Source organism: Oryx dammah, unplaced genomic scaffold, assembly GCF_014754425.2.
Source record: "Oryx dammah isolate SB20612 unplaced genomic scaffold, SCBI_Odam_1.1 HiC_scaffold_12, whole genome shotgun sequence".
Taxonomy (NCBI): Eukaryota; Metazoa; Chordata; class Mammalia; order Artiodactyla; family Bovidae; genus Oryx; species Oryx dammah.
In genome coordinates this window covers 43,411,778-43,424,500 of record NW_024070196.1, presented here as the reverse complement: position 1 = coordinate 43,424,500, position 12,723 = coordinate 43,411,778, and positions in this window count along the sequence as shown.

Sequence of the window (12,723 nt, the reverse complement as noted above, 5' to 3'; positions counted from 1 at the left end):
TGTAAGTTAAAGTATGCTTTTCTTCCACATGGGATAGATTCCTCTCAACACTGCAAGCTCAATCTCCATATCAAGTCACTTTGGTAAGTAGTGGATTTGTTCCAGGGCCAAGTCTGCAGATTTGGTGATGCTATATGATTATTCTTTATTTTCTCTGTAGGCTCTTTGTAGCTTTTTTTCACAATTATGACACAATTCATCCAGACAGTCTTGACATCTTGTTATCAAGAATCTTTTAAAATGCTAAGATGAAATAGGAACAAATTTATTTAATGCCTGAATACCTACATCATTATATTTAGATATTTGTGTATGTGTGCTCAGTTGCTTCTTTGTGTCTGACTTTGTGACCTCATGGACTATAGCCCTTCAGGCTCTTCTGTTCATGGGATTATCCAGGCAAGAATACTGGAGTATGTTTCCATTTCCTCCTCCAGGGCATCTTCCCCACACAGGGATAAAACCCATGTCTCCTGCATTGGCAGGTGGATTCTTTACCCCTGAGCCACCTGGGAAGCCCCCAAATCATTAATGATGCCCAGCAAAGATAATGTAGCTGTGAAGCAGTCACTGGTGAGATGAAAAGGAGAGAGAAACACAATGAGGTGATGTTTGTAAATTGAGGGTCTCAGTTAAAGCACTGCTGCTGCTGCTGCTGCTAAGTCGCTTCAGTCGTGTCCGACTCTGTATGACCCCATAGACAGCAGCCCACCAGGCTCCCCTGTCCCTGGGATTCTCCAGGCAAGAACACTGGAGTGGGTTGCCATTTCCTTCTCCAATGCATGAAAATGAAAAGTGAAAGTGAAGTTGCTCAGTTGTGTCTGACTCTTTGCGACCCCATGGACTACAGCCCACCAGGCTCCTCCATCCATGGTAGTTTCCAGGCAAGAGTACTAGCCCCATCACCTTCTCCACAATTAAAGCACTACTCTCATTTAAACTGTTCATTAAAAAACACATCAAGCTCAGACTCACAAAAAGATGTGCAAAGTAGATTAACTTTCACGTGCTTGTTAGAGACTATGTGAAGGAAACAATGAAACCAGAGATGCCATCACTGCAGCCATCCAAAGTGGTATGGATGTGTCCCCAAACCATGACATCACCAGACAGCTCTGAGTGCAAAAGCAAATCATATATTTTTGTCCTCGTGGGTATAACAGATTAATAGAAAGCAGAGTGCATCCAGTGATGGCGATGTCTACAGTCAGGACCATGTGCTCTGGGGTGAGGGTGGGGTCAGTGGTTGAGGATGAAGCCAGGCTGCTGCCCCTTGTTGAGGAGCAGGCTCTGCCATGACTTGGGGCATCCAGAGATCAGAACATGGCTGTGTCAAATCACGCCTGCTGCTGATACTTCCTCAGTGCTGCATTTGAAAGGAAAACATCTGTACCCATATATATATATATATATATACTGAGTAAACAGTTTGATGAATTAATATGTGTGAGTGTGATCATTAGGAACTGTAAACTCTAGTTTCCTTGCCAACGAGTTATTTTCCAAACAGTCTGAACTCACACCACTTTCCAGCCTGTCATGATGCAGATATACTTGTCACAGAGAAAAAGCAGTTGGTAGTGATGGTACGAGTTCATACTCTGCCCAGAACTTAGCTCACTTGCGTGGGACCTGGGGTCTGTACAGAGAAAAATAGTCTGTTTCTTTTACAAACTAATCTGGGGACTCCCCTAATTCTCTGAGTTTTAAAAGAGAAGGATAGGGCTTCCCTGGTTTCTTAGTGGTAAAGAATCTGTCTGCCAATGCAGGAAACAAGGGTTTGATCCCTGATCCGGGAAGATTCCACCTGCCACGGAGCAAAACCTGTGTGTCACAACTACTGAGCCTATGTTACAGACCTTGGGAACCATAACAAGAGAAGCAACTGAAAATGAGAAGCCCACACATCACAACTAGAGAGTAGCCCCCACTTGCTGCAACTAGAGAAAAATTCAAGCAGCAGCAAAGATGCAGCCCAGCCAGAAATAGTTTTATAAACAAGCATAGGATACTTAGAGATTAGTCATGCAAAGAGCATAACTTTCAAGAAAAAAGAGATGAGACATATATAAGAAGGTCTGCCCACACCTACCCTCCACCTTCTGAAGAGGAGGGTCTGGGTAGGGCCATAGACAATTCAAGGTGGGAACCCATCAGATGCCGAATCCACATCCCCACTGAATATAGGGTAGTATTACCAGAGATGTCACAGCTAGGCCCCCAGATCCCACATCCCATGTCTGGTGCTGTCCTGTCTTACTTTCCTTGCTAAATACAAAAAGTCAAAATGGTTGTCTGAGGAGACCTTATAAGTAGCTGAGCAAAGAGAAGTGAAGGGCAAAGGAGAAAAGGAAAGATGTGTCCATCTGAACGCAGAGTTCCAAAAATAGCAAGAAGAGAAGCCTTCCTAAGTGATCAATGCAAAGAAATAGAGGGAAACAATAGAATGGGAATGACTAGAGATCTCTTCAAGAAAATTAGAGATACCAAGGGAACATTTCATGCAAAGATAGGCACAATAAAGGACAGAAACAGTATGGACCTATCAGAAGCAGAAGATATTAAGAAGAGGTGGCAAGAACACACAGAAGAACTATACAAAAAAAGATCTTAATGACCCAGATAACCATGATGGTGTGATCACTCACCTACAGCCAGACATCCTGGAGTGCGAAGTTAAGTGGGCCTTAGGAAGCATCACTCTGATCAAAGCTAGTGGAGGTGATGGAATTCCAGTTGAGCTATTTCAAATCCTAAAAGATGATGCTGTGAAAGTGCTGCACTCAATATGCCAGCAAATTTGGAAAACTCAGCAGTGGCCACAGGACTGGAAAGGGTCAGTTTTCATTCTAATCCCAAGGAAGGGCAATGCCAAAGAATGTTCAAATGACCACACAATTGCACTCATCTCACATGCTAGCAAAGTAATGCTAAAAATTCTCCAAGACATACTTCAACAGTATGTGAACCGTGAACTTCCAGGTGTTCAAGCTGGATTTAGAAAAGGCAGAAGAACCAGAGATCAAATTGCCAACATAGAAAAGACAAGAGAATTTCAGAAAAACATCTGCTTGATTGACTACGCTAAAGCCTTTGACTGTATGGATCACAACAAACTGTGGAAAATTTTAAAGAGATGAGAATACCAGACCACTTTATCTGCCTCCTGTGAAACCTGTATGCAACTCAAGAAGCAACTTTTAGAATTGGACATGGAACAGCAGACTGGTTCCAAATTGGGAAAGGGGTACATCAAGGGTGTATATTGTCACCCTGCTTGTTTAACTTATATGGAGAGTACATCATGCGAAATGCCAGGCTAGATGAAGCACAAGCTGGAATCAAGATTGCTGGGGTAAATATCAATAAACTCAAATATGCAGATAACACCATCCTCATGGCATAAAGTGTAGAGGAACTAAAGAGCCTGTTGATGAAAGTGAAAGAGGAGAATGAAAAAGCTGGCTTAAAACTCAACATTCAAAAAACTAATATCATGGCATCTGATCTCATCACTTCACGGCAAATAGATGGGGAAACAGTGGAAACAGTGACAGACTTTATTTTCTTGGGCTCCAAAATCACTGCAGATGGTGACTGCAGCCATGAAATTAAAAGACGTTTCCTCCCTGGAGGAAAAGCTATGACCAACCTAGACAGCAGAGTCATTAAAAAAAGCATCAGAGACATTACTTTGCCAACAATTGTCCGTATCGTCAAAGCTATGGTTTTTCTAGTAGTCTTGTATGGATGTGAGAATTGGGCCATAAAGAAAGCTGAGCACCGAAGAAATGATGCTTTTGAACTATAGTGTTGGAGAAGGTTCTTGAGAGTCCCTTGGACTGCAAGGAGTTCAAAGCAGTCCATCCTAAAGGAAATCAGTCCTGAATATTCATTCGAAGAACTGAAGCTGAAGCTCCAATTCTTTGGCCACCTGATGTGAAGAACTGACTCATTGAAAAAGGGACCGATACTGGGAAAGATTGAAGACAGGAGGAAAAAGGGATGGTAGAAGATGAGATGGTTAGATGACATCACCGACTCGATGGACATGAGTTTGAGCAAGCTCCTGGAGTTGGTGATGGACAGGGAAGCCTGGTGTGCTGCAGTCCATGGGGTCACAAAGGCTAGGACACAACTAAGAGACTGAACTGAACTGAACATCAGGTCCCATCTTTGACTCATGCCTGAGTATGGGTGTTATATGTCACTCTTTTGCCTTGTTGAGAGCTTTCCTGATGGAAGCAATGAGAAACCACCTGCTCTGGCTGTCAGTGCTGTGCTGGTGACAGGTGATTGTGTCTCCTACATCTATCTATTTAGCGTGCTGATTCACACTCGCTCTAAGCTATTTTGAGACCACAGTCCCACCAGGTGGCAGGATTGGCCGTGAACTCCTCTATCTCCCTAGACATGAAGTACTCTCTGTTACACTACTGTTATTTATGCTGTTTTCATCCCTGTATAAGTCAGCTAATTTATTCGGATACCTCAAAGTCCTTACTGGCATTTGTCACAAACTAAAGCTGGAAAGATTGAGGGTCTGAAAAGATCACAAAAAGCGTATCTCATTTGGATTCTTAGTCATTTTACTATTGCATAGTTTTTGACAAATTAAACTTTCTTGGGCTCTAGTTTCCTATGTGTAAATTAAAATGGCGTTGTGGAGTCTTGCAGTGTGTGTCCAGTCCATTCATCCTGTTCTGGGGCCTGGAATCCTGGCACACACTACTTACCTTTGGGCAGCACTCTGGCTTGCCTAGCTGCAGTTGTATTCTATTCCAGTGGCGAGTGACTGCCCAGGTTTTGGGCAGGTGACTCAAGAAGTGTATTTACCAAAACCATATAAACAGGTGCTGAGAAGTGACCTCACTCAGGGCAGAGCTGCTCTTATCCATCTCCCCTCCTTGCAGGGATAACCCAGCCATCAGCCAGGATGGAGAGTTCTAAAACTTAAAATGAAGCAGAGGGCTTCCCTGGTGTCTTAGTGCTAAAGAATCTGCCTGCCAATGCAGGAAACACGGGTTAGATCTCTCATCCGGGAAGATCCCACAAGTCATGGAGCAACTAAGCCCATGTGGCACAACTATTGAGCCTGTGCTCTAGAGCTTGTGAGCCACAACAAGAGAAGCTACTGCAGTAAGAAGCCCACACACTGAAACTAGAGAGTAGCCCCCACTCACCGCAGCTAGAGAAAAACCCACGCAGGAACGAAGATCCAGCAAAGCCAAATAAATAAGTAAAATCATTAACAAGAATGAAGCAGAGATGTGACTCTAAGGAAAGTCCCTAGTGTCATTTGAAGTCTGGACCCACTTTTCCCTGAGGTAGCTACACTCAAACTCTGTTTCCTAAGTTTCTTTTCTGCTTTAGTTGCATTTTGTCTCTTGCAATCAAGAGAATTTTGACTAAAATAGGTATTACACCTGCTTTCACTGTTTCTAAGATTCTTCATAAGACTGAGGTAAAAAAATAGTGCATAGGCCTCTTACTTTTTTATGTGTAAAACTGTGCTAACGTACATATAATATAAAATGTACCTCCCTAACTATTTTAAGTCTGAGTGCGGAAGAGTTGATGCTTTCAAATTGTGATGCTGGTGAAGACTCTTGAGAGTCTTTTGGACTGCAAGGAGATCACACCAATCAATCCTAAAGGAAATCAATTCTGAATGTTCATTGGAAAGACTGATGCTGAAACTGAAGCTCCAATACTTTGGTCACCTGATGAGAAGAGCCGACTCATTGGAAAAGACCCTGATGCTGGTAAAGACTGAGGGCAAGAAGAAAAGGAGGCGACAGAGGATGAGATGGTTAGATAGCATCACTGACTGAATGGACATGAATTTTAGCAAATTCCAGGAGATAGTGGAGGACAGGGAAGCCTTGCATGCTGCAGTCCATGGGATTGCAAAGAGTCGGGCATGACTTAGTGATGGAACAACAACAATTCCAGTGTGTTAAGTATATTCATAATAGTTTGAATATATTACCACCATCCATCTCAATAGCTCTTATCATCTTGCAAAACTAAACTTCTGTACCCATTAAATGCCCCAAAGCCCCTTCCACCAGCCTCTGGTTACCACCTCTCTACTTTCCACATTAGGTAACATTCAAGTGAAATGGTACAGTATTTGTCCTTATGTGACTGCCTTATTTCACAGTGATAAACCTCGAGGTTTATCCATGTTGTAGCAAATGTCAGAATTTCCTTTGTTTTAAGGCTGGATCATATTCAATTGTATATATACATCCCATATTGCTTATCCATTCATCCATTGATGGACACTTGGGCTGTTTACCCATTTTAGCTGTTGTGAATGATGTCAGTGTTAACATGGGTGTACAGATGTTGCTTTCAGGCCCTGCTTTTATTTATTTATTTTTTTGGCTGTGCTGGGTCTTTGTTGCTGCGTGGGCTTTTCTTTAGTTGAGGCAAATGAGGACTATTTTCTAGTTGTGGTGCATGGGCTTCTCATTATGGTGGCTTTTCTTGTTGTGGAACACAGACTCTAGGGCACTTGGGCTTCAGTGGTTGAAGCTCCTGGGCTCTAGAACACAGGCTTAGTAGTTGTGGTGCATGAGCTTAGCTTCTCTGAGGCACGTGGTATCCTCCTGGATGAAGGATTGAACCAGTGTCTCCTGCATTGGCAGGTGGATTCTTTACCACTGAGCCACCAGGGAAGCCTCTTGAGTGTTGAGTTTTTAGCCAGCTTTTTCACCCTTGTCTTTCACCCTCATCAAGAGATTCTTTAGTTCCTCTTCACCTTTTGCCATTAGAGTGATATCATCTGCATATCTGAGGTTGTTGATATTTCTCCAGGCAATCTTGGTTCCACCTTTTAATTCATCCAGCCCAGCATTTCAAATGGTATACTCTATGTAGTAGTTAAATAATCAGGGTGACAATATACATCATTGTCATACTTCTTTCCCAATTTTGAACCAGTCTGTTGTTCCATGTCCAGTTCTAACTGTTGCTTCTTGACCTGTGTACAGGTTTCTCAGAAGACAGGTAAGGTGGTCTGGTATTCCTATCTCTTTAAGAATTTTCCACAGTGTGTTGTGATCCACACAGTCAAAGGCTTTCATGTAGTCAGGGAAGCAGAAGTAGATGTTTTTCTAAAATTCCCTTGCTTTATTTGTGATCCAGTGTATGTTGACAATTTGATCTCTGGTTCCTCTGTGTTTTCTGAACCGAGCTTGTACATCTGGAAATTCTTAGTTCATTTACTGCTGAAGCCTTGCTTGGAGAATTCTGAGCATAGTCTTGCTAATATGTGAAATGTGTGCAATTAATGGTAGTTTGAACATTCTTTGGCATTGCCCTACTTTGGGATTGGAATGAAAACTGACCTTTTCCAGTCCTGTGGCCACTGCTAAGTTTTCCAAACTTGCTGGCATATTGAGTGCAGCACTTTCACAGCATCATCTTTTAGGATTTGAAATAGCTCAACTGGAATTCCATCACCTCCACTAGCTTTGTTCATAGTAATGCTTTCTAAGGCCAACTTAACTTTACACTCCAGGATGTCTGGCTCTAGGTGATGATCACACTATCATGGTTATCTGGGTCATTCAGACTTTTTTGTATAGTTCTGTGTATTGTTGCTACCTCTTCTTAATATCTTCCACTTCTGTTTCTGTTAGGTCCTTACTGTTTCTTCCCTCTATCATTCCCATCCTTAAATGAAGTGTTTCCTTGATATCTAATTTTCTTGAAGAGATTTCTAGTCTTTCCCATTCTGTTTTACCCCCTCTGTTTCTTTGCATTGTTCACTTAAGAAGGCTGTCTTATCGCTCCTTGCTATTGTCTGGAACTCTGCATTCAGTTGGATATATCTTTCCCTTTCTCCCTTGCTTTTTGCGTCTCTTTTTTTCTCAGCTATTTGTAAAACCTCCTCAGATAACCACTTTGCCTTGCATTTTTTCCCCTTTGGGATAGTTTTGGTCACCACCTCCTGTGCAGTGTTACGAACCTCTGTCCATAGGTTCTGTTTCTACCAGATTTAATCCATTGAATCTATTTGTCACCTCCACTGCATAATTATAAGGGATTTGATTTAGGACATACCTCAATGGCCTACTGGTTTTCCCTCCTTTCTTTAACTTAAGCCTGCAAAAAAAAAGAAAAAAATTAAGTCTGAATTATGCAATAGGGAACTGTGGGCTTTAATAATAGTAATAATAATAAATATATCAATGTTAGTGCATCAAAGGTAACAAATATACCACAGTAATTATTGACTGTTGTTGTGTATTGTTTAGCCACTAAGGCGTGTCTGATTCTAAACGACCACATGGACTGTAATCCTCCAGACTGTTCTGTCCATGGGATTTCCCAGGCAAGAATATTGAAGTGGGGTGCCTTTCCTTCTCCAGGGGATCTTCTCTACCCAGGGATTGAACCCGCATCTTGTACATCTCTTGCATTGGCAGGCAGACTGTTACCCCTGAACCACCAGGGAAGCCCTATATTTCAATAATTAAAATAATTAATAATTATTAATAATTAACAATAAATAATTAAAAGTGTAAATATAGGGGACACTGTCTGAAGATGGGGGTGGAGGATATAAAGGAACTCTTTGTACTTTACAATAAATTTTTATGTAAAACTGACACTGCTCTAAAAAATGGTCTAGTGATAAAAAAAATACTACAAATGGGCCTTGAAAAAAGAATTTTACAAGTTTGTCTTTGTCATAGGTATAGATTTTTAAATTCTCAAATGTGAACAGAAATTGATCAGGCAATGCACATGTGATTTTATATGTATACAATAGACATTTTTATGTACTTGCATAAATATATATTAAATAAATAACATATAAATAAAGACTTTCTGAAAACCTATAAGCAAAAGTTCTTCACAGAATGTGTGAACATTGGATTAATGGGAGCTCTTATCCATTGCTGTGAATATACATCTTTATTTAATGTATTTAATATTAATATCCCTGGATACTAATTCTGTGTAATTATTGTAAATTCCTTCTGATGTGTTGCTAGTCTTTCCATTTTGCTTATGGTGATTTTTTTGCTGGTGAATACACATTCATGGACTTCCCTGATGGCTCAGATGGTTAAGGAACCTTCCTGCAATGCAGGAGACCAGGGTTCAATCCCTGGAGCAGGAAGATCCACTGGAGAAGGGAATGGCTACCCACTCCAATATTCTTGCCTGGAGAATTCCATGGACACAGTAGCCTGGAGGGCTACAGTCTGTGGGGTTGCAAAGAATCAGACACGACTGAGTGACTAACGCACACACACAGACATACACCCATCTACAGGAGGACAAAGAAATGTGTAAGATTGTTCCTGGAAACAGTGTGGAATCAGTTGCAAAAGTAAAATTTAGAACAAGGTGGCAGAGGAGTAGGTGGATGTGGAATACATCTCTCTCCATGGATATATCAGGAATACACCTTCAGACACAGAAGTGCATGCAGAACACCAGCTGAGAGTGGACAGGAGTACCTGACCAGTGGAAAAGAATATATAGAACCACGCTAAACTCGGTAGAATGAAGGAACTAGGGGGAAAAACCAGGAGTGTTAGTAGGACTGGACCTACCTTTGGCGGGTGGGGGGACTGAAGCAGGGGTCCGATCCCCACAGCAGTGCAGTTGTCTGAGTCAGAGGAGAAACGTTTAAGGCTGAGAGTGAAACAGCTGATCTGTGGCAGCCTAAATGGAATGGGAATCAGATAGTCCTTGCTAAAGCCATACATATGCTGGGCAGGAACATGGGTCTCCTGGAAGGGGCAGTGGCTGGGAGCTGGAGTTTGGGATTGTGGTGCAATCTCAGGGCGAGGGCGGCTGTTGTCTGCAGAAAGACAGATTGAGGGGATGTGAGGGAAGAGATTGTGGTGGGAAATGCCTGTGGAGGAAAGCCAGGCAGCCATGGAAGCAAGGTGATGCTCCTGAGTCACATGTAGAGGATGGAGCCATCACCATGGCCTCTCTCCACATCGGCAGCTGAACAATAGAGAGGCTGGCCCATCAAATGCCTGATGCACTGAACTACAGAGTAGGACCCATCGGGGGGCCCCTCTATGTGCCTGATGCCCCGAACAACAGAGAGGGACCCAAGGCAAGGGATCCCTCTAAGTGCCTGAACAGGCAGAGCTATGGAGAAAGACTGGCCAGAGAGGCCTGATGGTCAGCTACGAGAGGCTCAAAAAAAAGACTGGTAGGGCCATAACTTCTGCAATGGAGGGTGTCTGTGTCCCTGCACACTTGGCGCCACCAGGGTCCCTGCAAGCCAAGCAGCTGCTCCACCTTCATGCTCAACCCTCACTGGGGCAGAGGTGCCACAGGCCAAAAAAAAAAAAAGTATTTATACGTGAAGTGTCACTTCCATCCTGTCCGACTGTTTGCGACCCTGTAGACTGTGGCCTGCCAGCCTTCTCTGTCAGAGAGAGGGTTCTCCAGGCAAGAATACTGGAGTGTATTGGCCAATATTGGTTGTCGTGCCCATCTAGAACACTATATTTCCTACTACCCTAGCCGCCAATCCTCCTGAGTATCTGGTGCTGCCAGAACCTGTGCAACCCAAGCAGTTGCACAACTTCCACACCTGGCCCTCACAGTGACAAACCCAAGCCCTCCAGGGAAGCTTCAGGAGCTGAACCTCAGTGGACAACCAACATGTAGAGGTGGAAATAAAACCACAATTGAATCCCAGGGGCAGTGTAGCTAAGGAAGAAGACTCAAAACCTTCCTACCAGCTGACAAGCTGCAGATTAAATCTACATGATCAACTAAGCAGACTCTGTGTCTATGGAATATATAAAGGGCCATTGAGAGCTCCCACAAAAGAAAACACACTAGCTCTGATAGCTGTGGACATTGGAGGCAAGAACACACAGGAATAGAACCAGATTAGAATCTGAGCAGCCCCCACAGCAGGTCCAGAGATCAGTACAGTGTTGGAGGGCATCCTAGGGAGGTAAGGTGGACTGTGAATCCTAGCATAGGAAAGGACTCTTAACAGCAGTGACTCAAGAAAAACATTTATTCTTCTTATTTTTTGACTTGTTCTGCAGATTCTTTCGGATTTTTTTTCTTTTTCTCACCCCACCCCCCCGCCTCTGTTGTAGTTTTTGATTTTTTGGCACTAAGAAATCCAATTAAGCTTTTGAGCTTTCTTTTATCCTTCTCCCTCAGTCACATATTTTATTGTTGTCATAAACCTCTGCCTCGACGTTGGGCCTTTGCAGTTCTGTGGAGTTTTCCTCTTCTTTTCTCTTTTTATAATTTTAATTTTTTAAACCTATTATTTTTTTCTACATCTATTCCTTTGTTTGCTTTTCCTACTGTTCTTTTCCCCTTGCAGGTAATCTTTAATGTATATAAATCTTCTTTATCTATCTCTATTTAACTTTGCCTATCTATTCTTTCTTTTCTTTATCTCCTTTCCTCTCAACATATTTGGTAGTTTTATTTTCATTGCTTTATTCCCCAGTTGGCACCTTGCATTAGTTTTGTATTCCAGTTTGTGTTTTAATTAGTTTTGTTCTGGTAGATATAATTTTTGGTTTCCTTTGTTTCCTGGGTCAATCTATTGTACTTAATTTTTGTTGGACTGTTTTGATTTTGCTTATGGGTGTATATGTATATGTGTATATCCAGTCACAGTTTCTATTGTTGTTATAAACTTCTGCCTCTACATTGGGCTTTTGCAGGTCTGTGGAGTTTTCCTTTTTTCTTTCTTCTTCTGTTTTTTCCTCTTTCCTCTTTTTTATTATTTTAACTTTTTAAAACCTATTATTTTTTTCTACATTCATTCCTTTGTTTGCCTTTCCTACTGTTCTTTTCCCCTTGCAGTTAACCTTTAATGTATATAAATCTTCATCTACTTCTATTTAACTTTGCATATCTATTCTTTCTTTCCTTTTCTCTCAACATGTTTGTTAGTTTTGTTTTCATTGCTTTATTCCCCACTTGGCACCTTGCTTCAGTTTTGTTTTCCAGTTTGTGATTAGGTTAGTTTTGTTCTTAACTGGTAAATATAATTTTTGATTTCCTTTATTCACCAGATTAATCTACTGTACTGTATTTTTGTTGGACTGTTTTCACTTTGTTCATGGGTGCTTATGTATATGTGTATATTCCATTATTTTAATTATTACTTGCTTGATTCTGTAACTGCCATTTTTCTGGGGCTCATCTTTGGTTTCTTGTTTTTGGATTTTTGTTTTACTCTTCCTTAATGTCATAGCAAACCACTTGTATAATCTTCATTCCTGATTAGAGATCAAACCCTGAGCCTTTGGAGTGGGAGCACCAACTCCAAGACCCTAGACTACCAGAGAACTAACCCTAGGAGATATCAAATAGTGAGAACTCACACAAAGGAAGCCCCTTGAATACAAGACCTGGCATCACCCAACCACCAGTAGCACCCTGTGCAGGACGCCTTATCTAAACAATAAACAAAACAAAAATACAAATCTTATCATCAGCAGACAGGAGTACCACTTCACTCAGCCTTGCCCATCAGAGAAAAAACAAACAAAAACTCAGTACAAATCTTACCCTATACAAAGCTCATCTAAAACCACTGGATCAACCTTAGGAGGGCAGAAATCAAAATGAAGAAAGAATTCAACATTCTTCAAGGAAAGAATTCAACCTTGAAGCCTGGGAAAAGGTGACTTCAAACACAGTAACGTTTAAAAAAAAGAAAAGGCAGAGAATTATTGCACAAATGAA